The 27606-nt window shown below is 44.4% G+C and overlaps 1 protein-coding gene across 1 annotated transcript in view; it reads right to left on the bottom strand.

Moving 5' to 3' along the window:
* The window catches only part of LOC100959779 (transmembrane protein 132D), a gene marked incomplete at its 5' end in the record, with an annotated part of 45346 nt that overhangs the window by 13361 nt on the left and 4379 nt on the right, over positions 1–27606 (bottom strand). The window lies entirely within an intron of this gene.

Consider the following 27606-nt stretch of genomic DNA (forward strand, 5'->3'; position numbering starts at 1 on the left):
ATATCCGCCAATAGCAAAAGTACTTAAATCTGATTGAAAAGCTGAATGGAATAAGCTCCAAGCTCCGGTGGCTTTATTATAATGTGCAGCCTGGCCATGGCTCTCCTTCCTTCAGGGGCCAGAGAGTCTGTAATCTAAGGCTTTTTCTCTTTCAAGTCTTGCATTTCTCACTTGGCTGACCTGTCACCGGAGAGTGGAATTTTTGAAAGATAGAAAGAAAAGGGGAAGAGGGAAGGAAGCAGAGAGGGAGGGAGGGAGGGAAAGAGAGAAAGTGAGAGGGAAAGAATGAAGGAAAGAAAGTGAGAAAGAGAAGGAAAAAAGAAAGAAAAATGCTGAAACAAATGTCTGATACAACTAGTTTTCAGAGAAAAAGGCTCTTTAATGAATTGAACTTTCTGGGCCTTCTTGCCCAAACAGGCATTCCAAGAAAAGGAGCCTCAAGCTCATCCTAGGCAAGCAAGTCACCCGAATTCCCCTTCCACTGGAGGAAGCCAGCGCCTGGATGCACCAGTTAGAGTTAGGAGTGTAAGCTAAGCCTTCATCTTTTTCTTTTTAACTCAGTGTTTATTCTTCCAGGTAACAGCAAATGGGAACTAGACTTTGATAAAAAGATAAGGCGGTTGAACAGAGAAACAGCGGGTCTTAATGTCTGTGCAGCTTGTTACGAGACGTAAGTGGAGGCTGCCTGTGCCCAGGACTCGGAATTGCAATTCTGGGTCTATGGGTGCAGGGCGTGGATTTAGGAGTGTATGTGTATGTGTGTGTGTGTGTGTGTGTGTGTGTATGTGTGTGTGCATATATAGTGTAGTTTAGGTCAAGTAATAAACGCAAACAATATATTCAGAGGGTTTGTCGATCTTTATATCTGCAATTCTCCAGGTCCCCCTGCATAGCCACAGTCTGCATTTTGCATATGGAGACAGAAGAACTGTTTGCTAATGATTTTTTCTTCTTTAGGAGCGTAGCAGTCTCATCCTTGTAGCTCACTTGCTGGTGGATAGTGATGTGACCATTTGGACCTATAAATTGTGACTAGGAATCACAAGTGTCGTTTCCACAGCAAGATAATTTCCAGTGAGGACATCCAGAGCTGGCTTTCTCTCTGGCTTGGTTCCTGGTGTTGTTGGAGGTGATGGCTGCCCACTGGCAGTTCTCAGTGTCCATGATAAACAAGGTCTCCCTGCAAAGCCCCAGTGGGCAGGGAGCATGCCCGAGAGTTATACCTTTCTTAGGTCACCGAGATTTTAGGTTATTTGTTGCCTTACTTTTCCTGAGTTTATCTTGACTGCTACAACACTTATGGAACATATTCTAATTGCTGTATTAATAAAAAATGGAATGCACCAAATTAGTGGATTTAGTAGGTTATATCTGGGTGAATAAGATAGATGAAGACAGATAAGATAATGAGGATGCAGCTACAAAGATTCTAATTCCTGCAAATGCAAAACGAGCGAAGAAGAATGTAATTGAGGTCTGTACCATGGGGCAGAGGTCTCTAACAAACAGGCTGCACACAGGTGGCTCCTGAATGCTCAAGATCTGGGAGGGCCCCCTCCTAATGCTAATGACTTTCTAATGATGCAAACTGTATGCCAATGAAGTAAGTAAAAACCAGGGAGGATCCACACAGCCTTGCAAGCTTCACCTGGAAGGAGATTCGGGCGAGGCTGGGGAGGATTTGAGCAGGATACAAGGACCGAAGTTTCATGAGGGAAACATTTGGGCAAATAAAGGGGCTTTACTGAGCTTATGTGCTCGAAGTTTGGGGATAAATGCCTGGTGATATCAAGGCTCATGAATCATGTGCTTTTGTAAATTTAATTTCTAAGAATTTTAAAGGTTTTTTCAGATGAAGTTTATTGTGTACATTTGCAATATACGACAGGACGTCGTGAGGTACATAAAGACAGTAAAGGGGTCCTCCAGTGAAGCAAACTGACATACCCATCATGTCACATAGTTACGCATTTTTTTGTTTTTGTGGCAAAAGCAGCTAAAATCTAGTCTGCGTGAATCCTCTAACAGTACAATTTGATTACCTATAGTGCTCCTGTCGCACCTCAGCTCTGTAGACTGGTTCGTGTTACATATCTGCTACTTTGTATCTTTCAAGCTTCATCCCCCCATTTCTAGGCCCTGCTGGCTCCCTCTCTCCGCAGAGGGGACTCCAGCCTAGGAGGTGGCACTGGTGACTAAGCACAGGTGCTGCAGGTCATGAGTGCTGCTTTCACAGCCCTGCTGGGCCCATATTGCCACCAGATATGTCCCAGCCTGTGCAGAGGAAGCAGGAATAGAGTGAGAAGACGAAAACTATTGCTCTGGGTTCTGCAGAAGGTGCTGGAGACATTTCTCCCCACTCTGTAGCAGGCAGGGTCACAGATATCTACATGAAACATCTTCAGTGGCATCTTCAGTCCCATTTCCTGGGACGATCCCTGTGAGGCATTTGCCCCAGCCATGCTCCTGCCCTGGGGCTACCCCCCTCTTCCCTGCCTGCTAGGGGATAGCTCCACCCAGCTCCTGCTCCAGACCCTGGGGCTACAGGGGACTGGACAGTGATGAAGCTGAGTGCTCGGGTTCTTTCTTTCAGGGACCTGGAATCGGCACACAGACTCAAGCCCACCAGTATCAAGTCCTTGAATTGGGAAGAGAGAGAGAAAGAAGTGAGGCTCTGGCCAGGTGGAAATGGAGTGTAGCAAACCAGGCTGGGGGAGGAGGCAGGGCTGATGCATTCCCCTGAGAGGAGCGAGTGGGCAACTGAGAGCTTATGAGAGAGAGGAGGGAAGGAGAGAGGGAGGGAGAGGGATAAGGGGAGAGAGAGAGGGAGGGAGGGAGGGATAAAGAGGGGGTAGAGTGGAGGACAGAGAGAGAGTGGGAGAGAGTAGAGGCAGGGAGAGGGAGAAAGGCAGAGAGAGGGAGAGAGGGAGGAGACAGAGCGGGAGGATGGGGCAGAGAGAGAGAGAGAGAGAGGGAGAGAGAGGGAGAGAGGGCGGAGAGAGGGACAAAGAGAGGGAGAGATAGAAGGGAGAGGGGGGCTCGGTGTCTGTGGCTCAAGTGGCTAAGGCGCCAGCCACGTACACACAAGGTGGAGGGTTCGAATCCAGCCCGGGCCTGCCAAACAACAATGATGGCTGCACCAAAAACTAGCCGGGTGTTATGGCGGGCACCTATGATCCAAGCTACTTGGGAGGCTGAGGTAGGAGACTCGCTTGAGCCCAGGAGTTGGAGGTTGCTGTGAGCTGAGATGCCATGGCACTCTACCCAGGGAGACAGCTTGAGGCTCCTGTCTAAAAAAAAAAAAAGAAGGGAGCGGGGGATGTGGAGGGAGAGGGAGAGAGAGGAGGAGAGAGGAAGAAGAGAGGGAGAAGGGGGCAGAGGGGAAAGCCACCTGCCACCGTGCCTTCTGCACCTGCTTCTCATTTCTAGTCCATCATGAATCCAACTTCTCTCCCTGCTCTAAGATTCCTTTTGAGCTTCCTGTAACTATCCAAAAATTTTCTCTATTTTTGCTCCTGTGAATTTGAACAGGTTTCTGTGACTTGCAATTAAACAATTCCTTATTAAGTGTCCAAGACGTATTTCTGACAGGAGTTTGCAGGCTTTGGGAGCACATCTGGGATGTGCCAAGGTGGGAGACTTGGCCGTGGTCTGCCCAGCAGGAAGGAGTGTTTTACAGATGATTTTGTTTAGAAGTATTGGCTCATGATCTAAGGAGCCACAGACCACCAGCTAGTCGATTTTGTTATCATTTAACCCCAGCCATAGACAACATACTTGATAACGCCTGCCCAGGGGAAAGCTGCTCCAGTGCACGCAGGATTTCCCCAGCACCTTTCTAATCCCAGGGGGTGCAGAGATACCTGGTGGGCGGGTGTCCCTGGTCTATCCAGCCTGTATTTCTTTCTTTCCATAAGCATATGCTGCCCCCTTGTGGGCAATCACTCACCTCTGCTCTAGGGCCATGTGGCTCTACTGAGGCCAAATCCTGGTCCCCAAGGGCTGGCATGACTCAAGCCTGGCCACTGTGGCCCCCTGAGCACAGTGATTAATATAAAAGTAAGTAGGTGAGGAAAACGAGAGCTGTAATGGGACAGTAACTAAAGGCGTTAGGACGACGGTGTCTAATTTTTACGAGTGTTGGTAAGCTGGGTGGCTCTAACACTGGAGTTGAGAGAAGATACCACATAAAGAATCTAATTGAGATTAAGCCCACAAAAATTGAGTGATGGTAAAACAGCACATTGTAATGACATTACTTTAGTGCCTGGATCCAGCCATGCCTGAAGCAGGTGCCTTTAGAATTTATAGTTCTGTGGGGTCATATGTGTCCTTTTTTTCTTTCGTTTAATCCACATTGGGTTGCATTAACTTAGGCTGCTTCTTTTTTTTTTTTTTTTTGAGACAGAGCCTCAAGCTATCCCCCTGGGCAGAGTGCCGTGGCATTACAGCTCACAGCAACCTCCAACTCCTGGGCTCAAGCGAGTCTGCTGCCTCCGCCTCCCAAGTAGCTGGGACCACAGGTGCCCGCCACAACACCCGGCTATTTTTTGGTTGCAGCCATCATTGTTGTTTGGCGGGTCCGGGCTGGGGATTCAAACCCGCCACCTTAGGTGTACGTGGCTGGCGCCTTAGCCAGTTGAGCTATAGGCGCCGAGCCAACTTAGGCTGCTTCTTTCCAATTTTAGAATGTTAGGGCACAAATGAACATTGGAAGTCATCTTGATCAACTGTGCCATCCATCAGATGAGGGAAATGAGGCAGATGAGGATGTAGTTCAAAACCCAGCAGTTTAGGGGCTGATTTTTCTTTGGTGTTTTGATACATGTGCTCATGTTAACCCAGGGAGGGAGAAGCTTCATCCCTCCCCATTTCTTCCTGCATTTGACATTCCTTCAGTTCACAAGGGTCTCAAGAGACGAGAAGCTTGAGTGACAGGAGAGGCGGTCTCTGGGCACATGCTGTCCAGCCTGGTGGATGTGCTTTGTGGAGCTGGTGCACATACTGCCTAACTGCTGTGGATGCTGGTGCTGAGGTCCCCTGGACTCTGGGGCTCTTAACTAAGCTCACCTCAGCTTTGAGGCCCTTAGTGAGCTCACCTGGGCTCCAGCAATCTTACCTGAGCTCACCTGAGCTCTGGGACCCTTAAGCACTCACCTCATCTCTGAGGCCCTCACTTAACCTCATCTGGGCTCTGAGGCTCACCTAGGGACCTTACCAAAGGTCACTTGCCCTCTGGAAACCTTACGTAGGGTCACCTGGGCTCCAGGAACCCTACCTAAGCTCACCTAAACTTTGGGAAACTGTAACCTTAGCTGGTTTGGAATTCGGTTGTAAAGACACAGGCCTAGTCCCTCAAGTGTGGACTCAGGCCCCCGACCCAGCCTGGGCTGCAGACAGACATGCCGAAATGTGTTCTTGCAAGAGCCAGATGAGGCAAGCTGCTCCCTCCAGCACCCTGGCGTGCATGCTTCACAGCCCTGCTCATCACATCAGATTGTTAAACAGTCCAAACTCCCTTCCAGAAACGAACTGGGGAAAGGTAACGGTCTAGGTGAGCCAGCAGACCTGTTCATTACTTCTTGTTAAAGTGTGACTAACTGTACATGTCAAATAATTTATTAACTACCACTTTATAATGCTGATGGTTTGAAGAGATGATCTATTAAAACTCTTGAACCCCCTTCATAATCCATTTGCAGCCAGTCGCGCCATTCTGTTCCGGGGATAGAATTAATATTTCTGACTCTGGTTGCATAATCTGGCACTTATATGAATTTAATGCCATTGCCTTCTTTTCTGTTTAAATGCTGTATGAATTTAAATCTTACTTAAATATCACCAACATTCATGGCAAAATTTATGTTCTTCTAATATTTTTTTCTCTTTCCTTTTTTTATTTTCCCCCGAGACGAAAGCTGAGCATATTCAAATCCTGTCTTTTTGTTCCCCCTCAAATTGGGCGGAGCAGACGTCAGGCAGCAATGCTTGCAGCCGGTCTTCAAACTAGGGAGGAGCTTTCCATGATCAGTCTTTAACCTGTTCTGAAACGGTCGTACTAATAATAGTGGTAATGATAATAATAGTGGCCGATAATTATCATTATGTGAAGACCTCATTCCATTTGATCCTAAGAATAATCAATTACAGAGGGACTGCTGCCCCCGTTTTCCAGATGAGAAAACTGAGGCTCAGCGTCCTGCAGCCAGGAGGGACCTGCCACCCCAGGCTAATTAGTTGGAAGAGAACTTCTGCCCATTGCAACAGGCTAATTTTGGGGGCAACAACTTCGCCTTTCTTTGTTTATGTACAAGAGGTCCTTTTAGCTGAGAGCAAGGTAATGTTTAAGCCAGCGGTTCTCCACCTGTGTGGATCACGATGCCTTTGTCACAATGAAGATACACCCTTACATTGCAAATATTTACATAACAATTCATAACAGTAGCAAAATTACAGTTATGAAGTAGCAACAAAAAAATAATTTTATGGTTGGGGGTTACCACAACATGAGGACCTGTATTAAAGGGTCGCGGCATTAGGAAGGTTGAGAATCACTGGTTTAAGTGAACACATTGGAGGAGGAAGAGCCATGTACGCCTTTCTGGGCAGGGATAGAAGATCCTCTCAGTGTGCAGAGGGAACAAGAGTTGACTTTAGCACCGAATGACCCTGCTGTGGACAGAATCATGTCCCCTCGAATTCATAGGTTGGAGTCCTAACCCCAGCACCTCAGAATCTGACCGTGTTTAGAGACAGGATATTTAAGGTGGTAATTAAGTTAACATGAGGTCACTAGGGTGTGCCCTAATGTGATAGGACTGGTGTCCTGTTGAGAAGAGGAGATTAGGACCCACAAGATTAGGACCCACAAGATTAGGACCCACAAGACAAGGCCACAAGGCACCAGGGACACGCACAGGGAGAAGGCACAGTGAGGAGGCGGCTGCCTGTGAGCCAAGGGCGGTGGAGGGGGGTGTCGGGAGAAACCAAACCTGAGGACGCTTGGACACCCAGCCTCCTAAACTGTGAGAAAATAAATTTCTGCTATTTAAGCCACCAGGTTTGTGATATTTTGTTGTGGCAGCCTACAAATTACAGTGTCAGCTCTGCAGAGGAATTCAGTCACCCATTCATTCCTTAGGGATTGCTGTCTAATTCCTGGAGGGGACACTGCCAGCCTGACTGGAGGGGAGGCTAGCAGGGAACTCAGGGGGCAGCTGGCTCTGAGAGTGGGTGGCTGCAGACATCAGGGATGGCTAATGCTGGCACAAGGACATCTGTCTTCCCAGAAGCCTTCCTGAGCACTCCTGTGCATTGACTGAGTTGATTCTGACAGTAACCCAACAAGTCAGGAATTATTACAATACCCATTGTACAGGTGAGAAAACCAGGCACAGTCTGCTCAGGTTCATACAGCTAGGACCCAGGGGCTGAATCTGGGGTTTGGATCCAGGCCATTCCAGCTCCCGGGCCTGCCCTCTCACACCTCACATGATACAGTGATGTGACTGTGATATGTGCAGATGCTGAGATGAAGGATGCGTCAGGCAGTGAGCTCTGGGAAGGAGAAAGGACATAGAGCTCTTAGATCAAGACAGAGGGCTGAGGACACATCCGCCAGCTCCCCCGAGTGGTCTGGAGCACAGACTGGATGCCAGGGCAGGTGTCCCACTTTGGGGGAAATGGCCAGATCCTGGAATGATCATCCTAGTCAGTCATGAGCTACTGCTACCCCAGGAAGAGCACGACTCACCTTAAAAATTGAGGTTCCCAGGGGGCTGGAGTGTCTGCTCCCAACATTCCCTGAGGCTGGGTGAGGGTCCTTCCTAGGAGACACCTGCCACAGTGGGCCTCTCATTTATCACGTGGAACAGGCATATTCCTGTGCCTGGAATCATCCATGCCAGAAGATTCCACACATAGTCTAGAGTCTGTAACCTATTTTCTTCTAACATCATAAATTTAAATTTCCAGGAAGCTCTGTTATTTTCAAATGAAAATGAAACATTTTTATACAACCCCAAATTTGCACATTAATTCCTTTTTGGGGTCAGAGGAACAATGAATGCATTCAGCAAATGTCCTCTTCTCTTTCTTTTCAGAATTATCCACTATGTGGCCTGTGCCATAAGATCACAGTTGTCCTCTCGCAGTCACTAACCAGCAGTCTGATAGGGAATAATTTTAACAACAACCATCCAACCCAAGGGGTGCTTGCCCTGTGCCGGTGAGGTTCAGGCCAGGGATTTCCATCCACTGCCCTATCCACATTTTGGACTGGAAGATTCTTTGTTGTAGGAGCCTGGCATGTACATCAGGGGGTGTTTAGCCCTCCCTTTCCCCAATTGTGACACTTGAAAATCTTTCCAGACGTTGCCAAGGGTCCCCTGGGCAGTAAAATGCTTTCCTGTAGAGAAACACTCTTCTAAACACCTTTAAAAAATACATTCCCTTGTGTGGGGCTGTAGTTGTTCATCTACTGGTTTCACATTAGTACTGAGAAGATGGGATGCTCGCTGCTCCATTCTCAAGATACTTTACTCAGGAAGATGTTCTCTAAATCCTTCCAGATAAACACAAAAGACGTGACTCCTCATCTTTCTGCATGGCTGACTAGAATTCCATGGAACACATATGTCACATTTCAGTTATCCGTTTGTGAGTTGATGGGAGCTTGGGTTGTTCTCCATGTCTTGGCAATTATGATAAACATTCTAGGGTCAATGTCCTTAGGATAAAATGATTTTTTTTTCCTTCTGGGTAGACACCTAGTAACACAATTAAATTCAAATGGAGTGGGGAGGGACAGAAGGGAAAGAGGATAGGGAAGGAAGAAGGGGGACTGGTAAGCTCTCACCTAATGGGCTGGGTGAAGGGCTCAACTACAACTTGGACTTGACCTAATAAATGCAAACAATGTAACCTAATCTTATGTGCCCTTATGTTAATCTGAAAAAAAAAAAAGCAAGACTCATAGTTTAACTGCAAGGGATCATTAATGAAATCAATTTTTTAAAAATCAAACACATTAAAGCTAACCTTTAAAGCATTAAAAAAATAAAAAGTGCATTCATTTAAGCTCTGTAACAACTTTGTGACACCATATTATGACTCTGTTATGCGGTTGAGGGATGTGTGGAGGGAAGATGGGGATCATGATGTGTGCATTACTGTTGCCCTCAGTGAGGAAGAAGAGGAAAACCATCTGCTTTTGATGTAGACAGATAAGGAAACGAGAATGCATTTTTTTTTTTTTTTGAGACAGAGTCTCGCTTTGCCACCCTTGGTAGAGTGCCATGGCATCGTAGCTCACAGCCATTTTAAATTCTTGGGCTCAGGCCATTATCTTGCCTAAGCCACCCATGTAGCTGAGACTACAGGTGCCTGCCACAATGCCTGTCTATTTTTAGAGACAGGATCTTGCTCTTACTCAGGGGGGTTTTAAACTCCTGAGCTCAGGCAATCCACCCATCTTGGCCTCCCAAAGTGCTAGGATTATAGGAGTGAGCCACCATGCCTAGCCCTTAAGAATGGGTTTTTAAAATTTCTGATTACTATGGAGATATATAATATTTGGCTACAGAGTTGGTTTTTGTAATATTAAAGTCTGGGCTGTAGTGTGTCCTTCACCCAGGAATTGTGTAGTATGCTGGGGCAATGTGCCATTTAGGTGGGGATTTACCCATCAACTGAGTATATGCATACTATGGAATATTACTCAGTCATAAAAAGGTAGAGATCTCCTATCTTTTTTAATAACCTGGATGGAATTAGAAGCTTTCTTCTCTTCATCAATCCTGCCCTGTCTTCGTGAATGTGAGTGGCATAAAGCAAGATGAAGTGTTCCATTTACATTCAGAAGATCAGCTGCATCTTATTCTGTGCTTGCAGTGCCCTAGGTAACAGGGAATGGCCAATCCTGGCCCTTGTGCCAGTGTATCCTGTTGGCAGAAGATACCCAAGCATGACAAAGGTCATTGCTCTGAGAGAGGAGTGGGGGCAGCTTCCTCCAGACTGAGGCATCCGTATGAGTGGCAGCTTTCCACCAGAGTCTTGCAGTGTACGATCATACCTAGCACTTCTGGAAGACAGTTCTTGACTTGATAAAAGTGAAAAACAATGTTAAGTCATCATGTCACTGACTTTTTTGCCAAATGCATCATGCATGGGCTCTTCTGGTTCAGCTTCTTTTCTGGAAATGAGCTCTTCTGCAATAAGTGTGTTTGGCTTCTTTTCTGCTTTTGCAATTAGTCCGGTAAATGGAAAAGCACAGGGCCTCTCTGAGACTTGTGTCTATAGTATTTTCTCACTCAGTCAGTATTTACTAGCAAAATAGGACCACCAGCTCTTTTTCATAAGACTATCTACCAAACTTCTCCAGTTTTTCTTCTGCTATCAAATAACCCCCTGCAAGCCACAGCCAGCTGGGGTTCTGGCCTTTTCCCAGCATCCCCTTGTTGCCACAGGTCAGCCTGTGGGCCACACTGCCCCCTCCCTCTGAGTCAATAGGTACTAGCTAAGCAGGCAGCTTCAGGGAGCTCTGGATTATGAAACAGCTATAAAAAGGAGCAAGCGAGCACCATCTCTACTGATGTGGAGAGGTCACTGGGAAAGATTCCAAAGCTGGGGGAAGACAGTAGGGCTGCTGTGCGTTCAGTTCCCACCACAAAGGCCAGCCTGGCTGATCAAGATTCTTCTCCATGGGTCTCTAAAACATCAAGGCCTAAGTCTTTCCATGCCCGCTGCCACCTTTGGGACAGAAGATCTTCCCATGACTTGGTAAATAAGCATACGAAAAGATGCTCAAGATTGTATATCATCAAGGAGTTGCAAATTAAAAGCACCATTATACTCCCATTGGAATAGTGAAAATCCAAAATACTGACACCAGCAAATGCTGATGAGGATGTGGAGCAACAGGAACTCTCATTCTCTGCTCTGCTGGTAGAAGTGCACAAAGTACAGCCACTGTGGAAGACAGTTTGACAGTTCAATATACTCTTACCATACGATCCAGCAATCGCACTTCTTGGTATTCACCCAAAGAAGCTGAAAACATCCACCCCCCCCCAAAACCTGCACACTAATGTTTATAGTATCTTCTTTCATAATTGCCCCAAATGGGAAGCAACCAAGATATCCTTTAGTAGATGAATGGATAAAAACTGTGGTATGTCCATACAATGGTTAGTATTGCCTGATAGGAATAAGTTACCAAGCCATGAGAAGACAGGAAAGAACCTTAAATCCATATCACTAAGTGGAAGAAACCAATCCAAAATGGCTGGGTTCTGTTAAATTCCAATTATTATCACATTCTGTAGAGGCATGAAGCAGGGCAGAGATTGCCAGAAGTTCAGGGGCAGTGGGGAGAGAATAAACAGTCAGAGAATGGGATTTTTAGGGCTATGAAAGCATTCTATATCATATCATAATGATGAATACACATTGTTATGCATTAGTCAAGCCTGGAGAATGTTCACCACCAAAAATAACACTAGTGGAAACTAGGCTTTAGTAAATACTTTCGTAAGTAATAAAGTATTCATTTTGGCTCCCCTCACCACCAAAGTTAACCTTTATATAGTATTTACCATGCTTGACGCACTATTCTAAGCGTTTTCCATGTACCAGTTTATCTAATTTCCACAACAACCCGATGAGGAAAGTATTACTATGATGACTATGTTATGAGACACAACAAAGGCAAAGATAACTTAAGGGTGTGGTCCACAGTCCCAGCTGGAAGTATCAGCTCAAGCAGCTTTTTGTCTGACTACACTTTTACACACTCAGCCCCCACCATGAGCACAAACTCAGAAAACACCCCTTAAAAGTGGGCAGAAACTCTGAAGCAACAGAGTCTGATCTCAGATTCCCCTGCAGTGAATGGGAACATACTAAGGACCGATGACTGGATGTCTTTTTTTCTTTCTTTCTTTCTTTTTTTTTTAAATTAAATGATAGATTAAATGATAGCTGTGTACATTAATGCAATCATGGGGTGCCTTTTTAAAAGGACTTTTTCAAGGACTTTTTCTTTAATTCACAAAGCTTTGTCAGATTTTAGTGTTTCCGATTGGCTTTTAACATCTGAATACCTCAGCGAAGACTTTGTTTCCAACCATTAATTATTTTTGTCATGAAAAACGGGAAGTCAAACCGAAGAGCAGGAAGCGTGTGCAGTGAAGCCCCTCCTGTCCTGCTCACGCTCCCCGGGTCTGCACCCTGAAAGTAATCACTGTTCAGTCTTTTGTGCCTCCTTCAGAGACCATCTGTGCAGATAGAAGCACAGTATTTTCTTCTAAAGTGCATCACAGAGTTTTCCACATTCTGTGCTTTTGCCTTAAAAATGTAGCTTACAGAAAGTTCAAAATTCATCCCAGTAAGTTTCAGATTTCTAGCATTCTAAAGTCTAAGAATCAAAGCCATATTTCGACAATAACGGTTAGATAAATGGAAAATGAACGCCAATTCTCCTTTAAACACAGGGGATGGAGATGGGAAAGGTGTTGTATTGAATTGTGATGAAATGTCCCTCGCAGTTAGAATAGGAAGCGCGCAGGCAGCCTCCTTGCAGCCCTGGAAGTTTCATTCGGCACTTGGTGACCATGAAGTGCCACCTCTCCGGCCTCAGTGCTGCCCCAGAGCAAGGGTAGGTGTCCCTCTTTCCTCAGCTTCTCTTCTGCAGTGCTTGACTGCATGAAGGGGGCTGGGACGGCTCCAGATTCTGGCGGCATGTGGACACAGGGACAAAAAGCTGGCCGGCGGCCCATGGCAACTGCATGGGTTCTCTGATAACGTCCATATTTAACAATCAACATGAGGGACTTTTGGAGGGCAGTGAATTAAACATTGCTGCTTCCAGCTAACATCAGAGCTAAACGTACCTGGCACAGCTGTTTTGATACTGAAAAAAGATCTTTGGTGAAATGCCCTCAAATGAAACAGGCCATGGAAGGTAGTGAATGTCCTGGCCATGACAGGCATGGCACCGAGTCTCACAGAGCCTGTTGTTTTTGCTGCAGGAGCCCTAGATGTAGTGCCATGCTATAATTCACACAGGTGGGCACCTCGCAGGCCTCAAGGGAGAGCACCTCAAAGAGCGCACAGCCTGCCCATTTCTGCTGCTCACTCTCCTTCCCCACAGGGGGTCTTCCTCAGGGCTGTCTTGCTGCTCTGACAAATGCACTGTTCTTATAAAAGGCTTACCTGCCCCCCAAACATCCATCTCAAAAGAGGAATAATGAAATCTATGTTCCCCTCATCTTTTAAGCACATCCCATTGGCTGTTTTATGAGGAGGGTGAGTGCCCTGACCAGAGAATGCTGTTGAGGCCAACGTAATGATCAGGAAAACTCCAATGGTGGAAATACCGATATTGAGAAGACTTTACATGAAGGGACTTAGTTGCCAAATCTGAGGGTGCTAGAATTAGGAGTCACGTTGAAATCTAAAAAGGTCATGTGGATCAATAAAATTGATCACACCTGGAATCCCAGCAGGTGAAGGCAGAAGGATTACTTGAAGCCAGTTCAAGACTAGCCTGGTCAACATAGTGAGACTCCACCTCTGCAAAAAATAGAAAAATTAGCTGGGTGTGATGGCATGCACCTGTAGTCTCAGCTACTTGGGAGGCTGGAGGATCCCTGGGGTCCAGGAGTTGGAGGCTGCAGCAAACTACGAGGATGCCATTGCATTCCAGCCTGAGGCAACAGAGTGAAACCCTGCCTGAAGAAAAAAATTGATCTAAATCCAGCATTGACGATAGCTATAAATAGGACCACACAAGGTTAAAGAAATCTATTCATTCAACAAATATTTGATGCAAACCTTTATGTGAGTTGGGAGCTGTCCTTGGTGCTGGAGATAAAGCAGTGGGTGGTAGAGATAGTTCCTGATTTCAAGAAGCCGATGAATGCTTTGTCAGGGAAACAGACATACATTCAAACAGTGAGGGCTCTGAGAAACATGAAATAGAGAAACATGCTGTAGCGGTGTGTGGGAGAGGCAGGGGACAGTGCAGGGAGGTGACATTGTAACTGAGCCCTGACTCTTAGGTTATTTGTCAACCTTAGGAAGACCCTGAGCTAACTGCTTAGGACGAGGAAAAATCAAGCGCAAAGTTAAAATGGGGCAAATGAGCTTGAAATCTCAGGATAAAATAAAGTAAATGAAAGACACTGTGGCTGACTCCAAAGTGAGAGGAGGTTGGAGAGGTCAGATCACACAAGGCTTGGGTGAGTAATGACATTAAAAATACATAGGAATTCTCAGTACTTTAAAAAAAAATTTATTTTTAAATTTGCATTTTTTTATTGTTTCTGTACTTGCTTTGAAATTTTCTGTTAGTTTAAAATTATTTCAAGATAAAAACTAAAGAATAACATAAAAATTCTAACATGAATGATAAGGCCCCTGTAGTAGGCAGAATGATGGCTCCCCAAAGATGTCTCCATCCTAATCCCTGGAACCTATGGATGTGTTAGGTAGGTTACATGGCAAAGAAAAATTAAGATAGAATTAAAGTTTGTAGTCAGCTTATCTTAAAATAGGTATATTATCCTAAATCACCCAGGTGGAGCCAGGAGCCCTAAAGTAAGAAGAAGGGGGCAGAAGGATCCATCAGGAAAGGAGAGGTGGAGGTGGAAGTCAGGTGAGGTTGTATCACTGTGAGGTGGACTCACAGTCACTGTTGCAGGCTTTGAACATGGAGGGTAGGGCCAGAAGCCCACGAAAGTGTAAAGACTCTGCAAGTTGGACCAGGCAAAGAAGCACATCCTCTCCCAGAGCCCACAGAGGAAGATGCAGCCACAGGAAAACAAAGACAGCACCACCCTCCACACTAGCCACGGAACACACAGACCTAAAAAATAGGGGAAGAGGAAAGACCTGCTCAAAAGTGGCTGTAAGTACTCAGGAGAGATTTACACTGGTGGTTTGAACATGCAGGAGCCATGGAGATTAAATAGGCTTGATGTCATTAGAGGTGGAGCCAACAATACTGTAGATGGGCTAGATATGGAGGGTGAGGGATGGGCAGGGCTCCAAGTGCACTGGGGAGGGTGGGGTGGGGAAGTAAAGGGAGAGGACTCAGGCTCTGGGCATGCTCTTTTCAGGCAGTCCTAGACAGCCATCCCTTGTTTCTGTGGTCACTGCTGCAGAACAATGCTGGGTGACCCTAAGTTTAGATGGCATTAATTTAATTGCATCCTTATCATAAATTTACTGTTTGGGTCCCACAGCTTCCTGCCTATCCAGAGCTAACAGTGCATCATTTTGGGCTAAATGCTCATCTTTGAGTATATTGTACACAGCAGATGTTCCTGATGCTGTGAGGGAAAGGAAAGTGGGCATTGTGGAAATGACGTGAGAGTAACATGCAGCACCCACGACCTGGCAGGGCCACCTGGCTTTGGCACCTGTGAGTTCTCTGCTGGATGAAGAGCAGGGTCCCTGACAGATTGGTCTCTGCATCTCCAGGACTTGCTGTAGAGCATCTAATAGATGCCCAGTAAATATCCATTGAAGGGTCAAGTCAAACCTCCATGGAGCAAAAACTCTCTGGGGAGTCAGAAACAGGACTGCAGAAAACTGTTCCCATCACGTGCTTTGTAGCACTGCAAGTGGAAGATTCTACTCTCATCTGTGCTGTAAAACAGAAATTCCTCTGTTCAAAAATGTAACTTGGTGAGGGGGCATATAAAATAATAAACACAATTTACATTTCCCTTTTTAGTGGGACTTATGCAGTATAGATTTTGTCAGAATTTCTGTTGTTTAAATGTCTGGCTTATTTGACATGAAATACTGACAGTGACAAAGATAGCACATTAATAAAAATCATAGCACATCATACCCAAGAGACTTTCCTGCCAAACTGGTTAAGGTTAATGACTGCTGGGAATTCAAAGAGCATTTAAGATTAGTCATTTTGTAAGAAAACTTGAAAGGCCCCGAATTCTCACAGTTCCTATAAGAAAGACTCTTGATATGTTTTTCCCCAAATTTGAGGACACGAATAGAAACATACATGACATTAGAAATATTGATTTGTAAAGCGGAAAGGAACTTTTCTAAACTATCAATAATGAAACGTTGATCTACTATGCTAAAGAGGGAAGCATCTCTCAATTTCTTTACTAAATAAAGCAGTTATAAAATCACTGTCATGATGGATTGAAGCCAAACAAGATAGAAAGAGATACTATAGTGGTGGCTTATGCAGTTACTTAATAAAAGCATTCTGCCCTATTTTATAGATTTCTGTGACGTTTTGTAGTGTTTTCCTGTTTTTGACAGTTACAAAAATAACAATCTACATAATATTCTCAATCTACATAAATATTTCTCAATCTACATAAATATTCAGTAATTTTAGGCACACAATTTTGTATTTATTTTCTTAGATATGCATCTCCTCGCTCCATCGCAGCAGCTTCAAGTCCTGTAGAATCTGCCTCTGCTCTACCCTCATCCCATGGTTTCTGGACATTCTATTCCCTTTCTCTCTGTTCTGTCTCCACAGGCTCTCTGGGGTCGATCTCAAGCCAACTCAGAAAGTGATATTTCTCTGATTTTCACAAAGGATGTTGTGATGGTTAATCTTGTGTGACAACTTGACTGGGCTCAGGGACGCCTATGCAGCTGGAAAGATGTTATTCTGGGGCTGCCTGTGAGGGTGTTTCTGGAAGAAACTAGCACATGAATGATAAGAGCGAGCCAAGCAGACTCATCCTCCCCAGTGAGGGTGGGGCTTCATCTAATCTGCTGAGCGAGCGAATGGAACACAACGGTGGAGGGTTTCAGGACACATTGTACCCCATAAATGCATTAATGTACACAGTTGTGATTTAATAAAAAAATACATTAAAAAAATGGTGGAGGGAGGGTAGATTCTCCCTCTTCTGAGCTGGGACATCCACTACCATCTGCCCCTGGACATTGACACTTAAGTTTTTGGCCCTTTGGATACAGACTGAGAGTTATGGCATCAGCTCCTTGGGTCCTCGGGCCTTGGGTTTTGACTGGAACTAACCACTGGCTTACCCAGGTCTCTAGCTCGCAGGTAGCAGTTTGTTGGACTTCTCAGCCTCCATAATCATGTGAGTAAATTCTCATAATAAATCTCCTCCTATGTATAGCTATGTATATCCTATTGGTTCTGTTTTCTTAGGGAAGACTAAAGCTTATACCTTCACAGTAAGTTTTCCATAAATTGTTAAATTTTCTGCAGACGTCCAGGCCTCCAGGGAGGGTTTCGTGGCCCTCACATGGCCTCATGCTCTTTGCTCTACTCTTTGGCTCTGCCTTTGCCCCTCCCCAAACAGCAAGGACAGAGCTCCTTGGACCTCATGAGAATGGATTCCACCCACATCCAGGACAGCCAAAACTGACCTGTATGCACAGGCACCTCCACTGCTGAAAATATTGAGCTATAACTTAATACCTTAATGAGTGCAAATCTTAATTATACAACTCAATGAAAGTTTGCACCTGTGCAACCCAGCATAATCTGCATGAAGTCAAAATACAGAACCTCTATGGCTCTCCCCAGACATCCCTGGTTCCTGGTCTCCATAATTCCCATCCCAGTTAACCATTATCTTCTCTTCTCTCACCATAAATCATCTGCTCACCTTTGGGCCTATGCGATGTACCTGTGCTTTTACATTCAGCCATGGTTCATCCTTCTTTGTTGTTGAGCAGTATTCCACAGTATAAGCATATAACATGTTTATTCCCCTATCCACGGACATGTGGGGCATTTCTAGTGTTGGGTGGTTATGAATGAAGTTGCTGTGAACATTCTCATATGTAACTTGGTGAGCATATGCTGTCACAATTTTTGGCAGTTGGCTAGGCATGTGCTTCATCACTGGCACTTTGAAGGGACACCCTCCACATACACACACATCCCTACCCCTGCCCCAAGCCAACAAACTTAGTTTCCTCTAAGAAGAATTCTGGGGCGAGCTATTAATGTAATTGTACTTCTCCACCTCATTACAGCTAAGTGACTGCTTCTGTGGCTAATCCTGGGACGGAGACAGGAAGAAAATGGAGTGTTTACCTTTGGGATAAAGCACATCCTGACAAGGCTGAAGGTGGGGAGCATGTCTGGATTCTATTAATGATGCTTCATACTCTTTAGAAATCCACAGAGGCCATAATGCAAATATTCTCAGAAATCACGTGACGGGTTCCTGGAAGCGTTTTCATTTTCCGAGGAATTACGTACTTTGACATTTGAAAAATCGAGACAGCTGAGACACTGTCTTCTATGAGAAGTCATGTGGGATCAATGGGATCAAAAGAGAGAAGGTGAGGAGATGTTCTGGATTCCATCCACCTTTTCAGAATTTACTAAGAACTAGCTCAGCCTTTCTGAGCTATCCCAACATGAGCACACAATTCCTCTAACTTAGTGCTTTTCAATCCTCCTGTGATAAAGGTTTTTTTTTGTTGTTGTTTTCTGAGACAGAGTCTTACTCTGTTACCCAGGCTAGAGTGCTATGGTGTCACAGCTTACAGCAACCTCAAATTCCTGGGCTCAAGTGATCGTCCTGCCTCAGCCTCCCAAGTCGCTAAGACTACAGCCCCCCACCCCCACCCCCGTTACAACCCCCAGCTAGTTTTTCCATTTTTAGTAGAGATGGGGTCTTGCTCTCACTCAGGCTGGTCTCAATCTCCAGAGCTCAAGAAATCCTGATGCCTCAGCCTGCCAAAGTGCTAGGATTATAGGCATGAGCCATTGCATCTGGCCTGTGATAAAGTTTTTTGGTTTTGATTTTTTAATTTCCAACCCAGTGTAGGCTGACAGTTGTGCAAAATCCCATTAAAATGTGTCTGCAGAATGTGATGACACTGGATGTTGAATTGTTGTAAATGTTTCTAAATGCTCACTCTCTGCTTCTGCTCCTGACTGAGGACCAACACACTTTGCATAACATTGTAAAGTGGCCAGTTCCTTGGCCAGAGGGCTCCTCTTGGAATAGGGTGCTCTTGCCCTTCCAAATTTCCCTGCAAGTTTACACAGCATTTGGAGCAGGGGTCCCACCGAAGAATGTTCTGGGATGGGAGGAGGGGGAGCTATGCCCAACCCAAGCCTCTTTGTGAGATGTTGGGGCCTCGGATTCCATCCATCCTGATGCTTCTCTACCTGTAGGTTTTCCTAATACATATTCCTTTACTTTCGCTTGAGTCACACATCTTTAAAATTAGCCCAGGGAAAACATATAGGGAAGTCAAACCCACTGATGTCAATATCTTATAAATCATTCTCTACTTACATCTTTGTATCCATATTCATACTCTGCCTGTGGCATCTGTCTCAGTAGGCTTCCAAAGCCAATGAAAAATGTTTTGGTGCTCTGTGACCTTGGGCTATGGCTTCCCTTCTCTTCCTCAGTTTCTCTTTTTCTAGCAAGGATTCTGTTTGCATTTCTTGGCTCTTTGGCTCTCTCCCATCTCGGAGGACACCCAAGGAAGGGATACACGTCGTCAGCAGCAGAGAGAAATGCTACAGTGGGCTCCTTCTCGCTTAATTAGTGCAGATCAGATCTCATGTACCCTAACCCACTCACGGCTGTGAACATCCCATCTGCATCAGAGGGATTTGGCTAATTGAGGAACAAAAATATGCCAGCGCCGTCAGGGTGGTGGGTGAATGGTATGGGAATAATCACAGCACAAGACGTATGCATTTGGCAGGGCTTTACGTCGGGTATTGAATTAGCATTCCTTGAATTAATGCCGGCTTCTGTTTGAACGCGTTTTTCAAGAGTCTGATAAAATGAGGTAGTAATGCACGGTTTCCTTCTCCTTTGGTAGCATAACATTTTTAAATTAACAAAGACCTTTCCTCCTCATTATTAGCCTCAGGCAATTACAAACGAGCAGCCAGGTTCTCCATGAAAGGACATGTCAGTAGTGCTAACAGACCTGTCACTGGGCTTCCGAGACGCCCAGGGTGGTGAAGAGGGTGTCACAGCTCCAGTGGTACTGGGAGTGTGACGCTCTGCAACTGGGGATGACAACTAAGCAGGAAGGACGCAGTCTGAACGCACTTGTTTGCTTCTGAGGAAACTTTAGAAGGAAGACTTTTAGTGCCAAGGCACAGTGGACCTGCCCACTGATCACGAAGGTCACAGAGAGAGAAAAAGAGAGGTTGATTCATAAAATGAATGAACACTTTGGCTTCAGGCTTTCCTATCATACTGATACGAAAATACTAAAGCACACATTTCCTTGATTAAGTTTTTGATATATTCACTCGCATCCAAAGAGCACTTGATCTCCTCACTTTACGATATTTTAAAGGAAGGGATGCATACACTGCCCAGCACCGCACAAACAAACAATTCATAGCTCTTTGTGCCAAGTGCCTCATTGGCCCTGAAGCCAAACAAGTCCAGAGCAGCTGAGGCTAATTTCGTTACAGTGGCTGTGACACAATAGCAGTCAGATGTGGGTAATCTTGGCGGCTGCCCACAGCTTCCGGCAGGCCCAGAAGGTTTCCCAAGAGTCAAATTTTGGTCCTCATTCATGTACAAATGAAGGCAAGCCATTGCACAAGAAAATATGTCATTTAAGGGCAATGTAAACAACACCCTCTCTGGGGACTTGCTAAATGTTGGGGCTTTTCAAAAAACACTTCTCCGTTTTTCATTTTTCTTAATTTTTTTTTTAAGGCAAGCATAGAACATAGTTTATTGAGGAAGAGAAAGGTAGGTTTACAGAATAAGAACAAGATTAGGCTTGTAGAGTAAGATACGTTTGCTGTAGGCAGCAAACGGGCCTCCATTGCCAGGGCAAGTAGGCAAAGAGGCAAGGAGGCCCATTTCTCCACTTTTCATCTCAGGATTTTGAACAGGTTGAAAGGAATACTACCTCAAAGCCAGAGAAGACAGAACAAATTCAACAAGACCACGGCAGGGCATTTGCCTAGATTGGTGTGCCTGAGTCTCTGAATGCAGGATGACCAGGTGACCAAGAAGCAGAGGAGGCCTCTCGCCATTGACCAAGATTGACTCTTGCTGGATAAGAGAATCCAATTTAAGACATGAAACCATAACATTTCTAGAAGAGAGTGTGAGGGGTAAACACTTGACAAAATTGATCTGGGAAAAGTTTTTATGAAGACCCTGCCCACCCCTGGCAATTCCAAAAACACCAAAATAAATAAATGGGATGTGACCAAGAGAAAAAGCTTCTGTCAGACTCTACAGAAGAATCAGCAAGTCTAGATAGTGAGTAAAATTAGCGGGTATCACAGAAGTTGCCAGAAAAACACATGCGTGGGTTATATTAAAAATAAGATTGTGTAGGAGCTCAGCCCACAAGATGTGGTTCTCCACCCGTTCAAATCACCTGGGGAGCTCTAAAAATGCTGATGCTTGGGAGACCCACACTCTGAAGTTCTGACTCATTTGGGCAGTGCTAGGTCCTGTGAGTCAGTGTTGTAAGTTCCCAAGGTGTTTTACAGGCAGCCGGGTTGATACCCATGACCCAGCTGCTCATTCAGTTGATCTATGTGCAGGATGGTGACACACAGACCACAGAAGGTGATATATTAGTCCGTTTCCCAGTGCTGCACAGAAAGACCTGCAGCTGGGTAATTTATAGAAAGAGATTTATTTGGCTCATGGTCCTGCAAGCTGTACAAGAAGCATGGCCCCACCATCGCCTTCTGGGGAGCGCTTCAGGAAGCATCTACTCAATGGCAGAAGGTGAAGGGGGAGCCAGCTTGTCACCTGTCGAGAGAAGGGTGTTTTGAGCACAAACTCATTATTTCCGGGGGGATCTGCCCCCATGACCCAAACACCTCCCACCAGGCTGTGCCTACATTACCGAAGATCAAGTTTCAACACGAGATTTTTGGGGGTGAGGAGGGGGGGACAAACGTCCAAACTACATCAGTTGCTAAAGGAAACCCTGAAAACAAGTTATGTTAGTATATGGGCTTACATATTTACACGGCTATACGTGTATGCACCACATGTATGTATGCATGCATGGTATACACACATAAGAGAGAGTTCCAGATTCCAACACATTTTCCTGATTTGGGAGTCTAACGATACCTGTTATTGGAGAAAACACATATAAGGGGTTATCCTAAAAATGTGCACATTCCCGTCAGATACGAGAATCCACCATACTCAGGACGAGTGGAGTGTGACAAACATCATGGAAATGGGATCTCCAAGCAATACAGATGACTTCATGCTTAAATACCATCGTGCTCTAATTTTCTGAAGTTAGGTGGGACCTGTTAGTCCCCAATACCTCATTCTGATAATTAAATTCCTGCTTAGAGCACACAATCTTTGCTCTCGGAAACATTAAACGAAAATTAAAAGCAAATATTTTCCTAATATTTTCCCAACTTTTTCAGGAGGACACTTACTGAACCTTTAGCTGGGCTCCACTTGAATGATTTTTAAATTTAGCTCTCTTCAATTGTTGAAAACAAGACTGCAGGGATTCACTAGGGCACAGCAATTATCCTCTGTTTACAAAAGAGTTGAATTCCAAGATTTATCCTCCACCTCCCCATCGTCTTTATTTGCAATAACTAACTTAAAAGACATTTTTTAAGCGAAAGAAAAGTTGGTGCAACCAACTGCTCTCAAAAGGAAAAAAATAAGCGTCTTTCCTTTAAATATGTTTGTGCCTGTTTATACAGAAGGAGACTGTATTTATCATCTTTCTGTTTATCTATCATCCATTATCTATTATCTATCTATCTATCCATCTAAAGTTCCTAAAGGTATAAAAAAGATACTGTCTTTAGGACATGGTACTGTGGTCTTTATGCATAGTGAAATATTTAAATTGTTAAATTATGAGTAACTGTTTTTGGTAACTTCGAAGCAATAATTTACATTTTCAGAGACTTTTATCATAATAAAGAGACAATAAGAGGTCTGTTGCAGACAACACAGAATTTGGGGATATAAGTAGGATTTACTTGTCGTGAGAACACTTGAGACTTACTCTCCCAGCAAATTTCAGGTATGATACATTATCATTAACTGTAGGCACCATGCAGTACGTTAGCTCTGCAAAACTTACTCATCTTATAACTGGATATTTGTACCCTTTAACCAAAATTCCTCCCATTCCCCCCATTCCCTAGCCCCTGGCAACCACCCTTTAACTCTCTTTTTCCACAAATTTGATGTGTAACCATGTGGGTGGATGGACATCTCAATTAGCTTGATAGCAGTAATCATTTCACAACGTACAGGCATACCAGCACATCACGTTGTACATCTTAAGTATATACAATTTTTATTTTCCAATCAGATTTCAATAAAACCTAAAAAAAAAAAAGCAGGATTCAATGGATCCTGTGTTAGCAGGCTTTAGCTGCGGTGGCCATGGAGACTTGCGGGCCAGGCATCCTTTGAGACAGCTTGCTGTGGGGCATGTAGCTGGCTTCTAGCTGCACTGCAGTCACTGAGACTTCAGGTCTGATGGGACACTTGGGATGTTCCAGCTGAGAGTGGTCTCCCCTCCAGTGTCCAAGCGGAGCAGGGGCTGCCCCAGTGTGCCTCCTCTGACCTCACCCTTTGCTCCAGGCTTCTCCTGCGGTTGCTGAGGCATCCTGAAACTACCCTGCAGTCTTCCTCCACTTCCCACTCTCCCTTTTCCTAGGCATCAGATATGTATTTTTTTTTTAAAAAATAACTATGGTAAGAACATTGAATGTGAGCTCTCCCCTCAGAAGAATTTTAAGGACATAATACAGTACCATTAGCTCTGGACATGGTATGTCCAGCAAATCTCTGGAACATACTCATCTGGCATGACTGACGCTTTGCACCTGTTGAATAACAATTCCTCATCTTCCCAAATGTCAAGGGAATGGGCACACAGCACATGGTCTGCACACGGAATGAAATATTATTCAGCCTCAAATGGAGACGGAGATCCTGCTGTTCTGGACAGTGCAGAAGAAACTGGCAGGCATGGCGCAGACCCGCAGAGCCGACTCTTGACCTTAAGACTTCCCTGCCTTTATCTGGCCCCTCCTTCTCTATTCTCCCAGCAAATCACTTAAACACCTAAGACTGCCTTGGTGTCTGCTTCACGGCCTAGGTGTGATTATGATGATGGGGTAGGCTTCCAGTTCTGTGTCTTCCCAGCATTTATCCCCACTGGTTCAGCCACTCTCCTTTTCCCTACTTAGTCCAGGAACTTGAAGTGAGGTGGCCCTTCTGTTCCTGACCCTCATTCCCTTGCCTTCTCTAGTTAGCTCAGGGATGGGCACATCATGCAACTGATGATGACACAAGGTACATCCTGGACATTTTCTGGGGCTGTGAGAATAAGGAAATGCCCTTCCTTTTGGGTTATTTCACTGATATTACTAGAATACAAGCTAGGAGCTACTGGAGACCATCTTTGCCACTTCATGGGGATAACCTGCCTGAGAAGAAAGCTGGTGCATATAGGGAAGCAGAGCCAGTAGAGGGAAGAAAAGATATCATTGGAGACATCCCTAAAAATCCCTGGATCGAGCAGTACCTGAAGCTCATAGATTTTTGAAGTCATGGGAACCAGTATTTTTTTGTGTGTGTATGTGTGTGTCTGTGTGTGTACAAACTAGACTGAGTTGGGTTTTTGTCACTTGCAAAGGAAAGAATTCTGAAAACCCAATTACATCTGACACAGGACTTTACTCACTTTTGGAAATGTTCGTTTTTTTTTTTTCCAGGGTATGGTTACAGACCAACAGCATGGAACTGTGGTGGGGACATGACCTATTGCTCTCTGTCTGCCACTTTGTGGCTCAGGATGGCTCCTTTTCGTCCTTATGTCAATGTCCTCGGCTCAAGAGAATATTTTTTTTCTTGACCTGAACATGGGTGGAAATGATTTAGAGCTGCTATTTTTGGGCGGGAAGTATTCCAAGGATCGCATATATATTATCTCATAGAGGCCGGCTGACCAGCGTATGAGATAATTTATATTATTTTTTCCATTTAATAATTAAAAAGCTGAAGCTCTAAGAGAACAGCTTGGCTGACATTATTGGGAAGGCAACTGCTGGACTTCATCTCCAGAAGACAGACTGGGTTTGAGGCCAGTTGTTTTAGCACTTGTTAGCGGGGTGATTTGAGCAGGTGAATCCTCTCATGGCTGTATCTTTGACTGTCCTTCTTTGGGAGCAGATGTCATCCTGGAGCTTCATAGGCAGCATAAATGATAGGCATGGTGGCTGGTGCCAGTGATCAGTCTATGGTGTGTCTCAAACCAAGTAGGACCAATCAGAGTCCTTCCCTGATACTTTGTGTCAAACTTGAGTTTCTAAAGAGACATTCTTTCATCCTCTCCGTTCATGGAGACAGGTGGTGGAAATAAATGGAATTGCTTAAGGTCATCCTGGCTATGGTGTGGGAAATAGTAAGGTGACCACAGATAGGAAGAACTGTCAAGATAGATTGCGAAGGACCACTGAGACAGCTGTTGTTGATCCCAGTTGAGCTATCCTCTGTGTGCAGTTGGATATACACACTAATAACACCCCCTTTTTGTAACCAAGAGTCCTGAAAAACAGGAAAAACATGGGAATGATCATCATGTTCTCAGGGAAGTCACTGAGGGAGGGTGACTGCTCTTAGCTACAATCACATCCTACCCAGGCAAGAAGTCAGAGCTCCCAGGATGGATTCTGGAAGTTGGCATTTCAGGTACCACAGAAGATTGCCAAACTGGGGAGAACATGACAATAAGCTATGCAAAAACTACCAAAAACTAGGTAGATGGTGTATAAGGCCTTACCTGTGCATAAGGCCTTTGCCCAGAAATGTTAGCTGTTTAAAGGTTAATAAGGGGTGGTGTGTTAGTTTCTTAAGACTGCTGTTAAAAAGCACCACAACTGGGGTGTCTAGAGGTCTGAAATTATGATGCTTAGCAAGGTAGGTCCCTTCTTTTTTAAAGAAAGTCTTTTTACTTTTTAATTGACAAATAATAATTGTCCATGGGGAACATAGTGATGTATAGTGATCTGATTAATTAGCATATCTATCATCTCAAACATTTATCTTTTGTTTGTGTTGGGAATGTTTAACATCTTCCTAGCTATTTGAAATGATACAACATACAGAGGTTGCCAAGAATATGTATACATATTTTAAGAAAGGAAAAAACCGTGATACTCAAGTCATATTTGATTTCTGCAATTACAAGAGATGCAATATATTTGTTAGCATACTGAGTATGACCTTTTGGGGCACCCTCTGTGTTACTGTTAACTATAGTCATCCTACAGTGGAACAGAGCACTAGAGCTTATTCTGCCTTCGTAGGCAATTGCGTGTCCTTTAACTAACCTCTCCTTACCTTTCCCTTCCTCCTCCCCTTCGCAGCCTTAGTATCCTCTGAGGGTTTGTTCCTCCTGTGGAAGTGAGGAAGGATCTGTTCTATAGCTCTCTCCTGTCTTCTGTGGGTTTGCTGGTGATCTTTGGTGTTTCTTGATTAGATCCATCACCCCAGTTTCTGCCTTCATGTTCACACGGTTCCCCCCACCCCATGCAGGCGTCTGTCTTTTTACATAGCATTCTTTTTCCTAAGGACACCAGCCATCTTGGATTAGAAAATCACCCTATTCTAGTAGTTGACTAATTATGTCTTTGATGGACCTATTCTCAAATAGGGTCATATTCTGAAGTGACAGATTATACATTTTGGTGGAGTAAGCATAATTCAAACTATAAGACATGGCACTTTATAAAACTTCCTTGGAGTGGCTAAGATCTGGAAAATGTCAGGAGCAATTTTTATTAACGTTATACTTGGCACTGCTTTTTATAAATTTTAAACTTTTTATTTTGAAATAATTTTAGATTTACAGAAGAGGTGCAAAGATGGTACAGCGAGTGCCTATATGCCCTCTATTCAGTTTCCTCAATGTTGAAGTATTACATCATCATGGAATATATTTTTTTAAATCTAAATTTATTAACTAATTTACTGATATTATTCAAATGCTGTCATATGTCCCATTTGTTCCTTTTCTATTGCAGGACCTAGTCCAGGATCACCCAGTGTCTTTATTTGTCAGAACTTCCTGTTCTCTTTCAATCTAGGACTGTTCTTCAGTCTTTCTAAATCATTCTTGACTTCAACAGTTTGTTCCATTATTTTGCAGAATCTTCCTTAACTTGGATTTATCTGATGTTTTCCATGATTAAGGTGAAGTTAAGCATTCGGGGAAGAGAAGCACAGAGGTGATGTGTGTTTTTCAGTACGTTATCTCAGAGGGGTGCTTTGGAACTACCTTTAAAATGCTATTTGAAAGGCCTACAGGTTAAATTTAATAAAAAACATTATCAGTAGCATCACCATCATTAACACAATCATCATCACCACCATTATTGCCCCCATCATCACCATCATCATCACCATCACCACCATCATTGTCATCACTACCTTCACCATTATCATCATCACCACCATCATCATCATCACCATCATCACCATCATCACCATCACCACCACCACCACCACCACCACCACCTTTATATTATTAGTACTAGCATAATACTTTTGACTTCTCCCCCCCTATTGAATTTAAAAAATTTAAAAAATTTCC

The sequence above is a fragment of the Otolemur garnettii genome, unplaced genomic scaffold, assembly GCF_000181295.1.
Source record: "Otolemur garnettii isolate 467f Iridium unplaced genomic scaffold, OtoGar3 scaffold00099, whole genome shotgun sequence".
In the NCBI taxonomy this organism is placed as follows: Eukaryota; Metazoa; Chordata; class Mammalia; order Primates; family Galagidae; genus Otolemur; species Otolemur garnettii.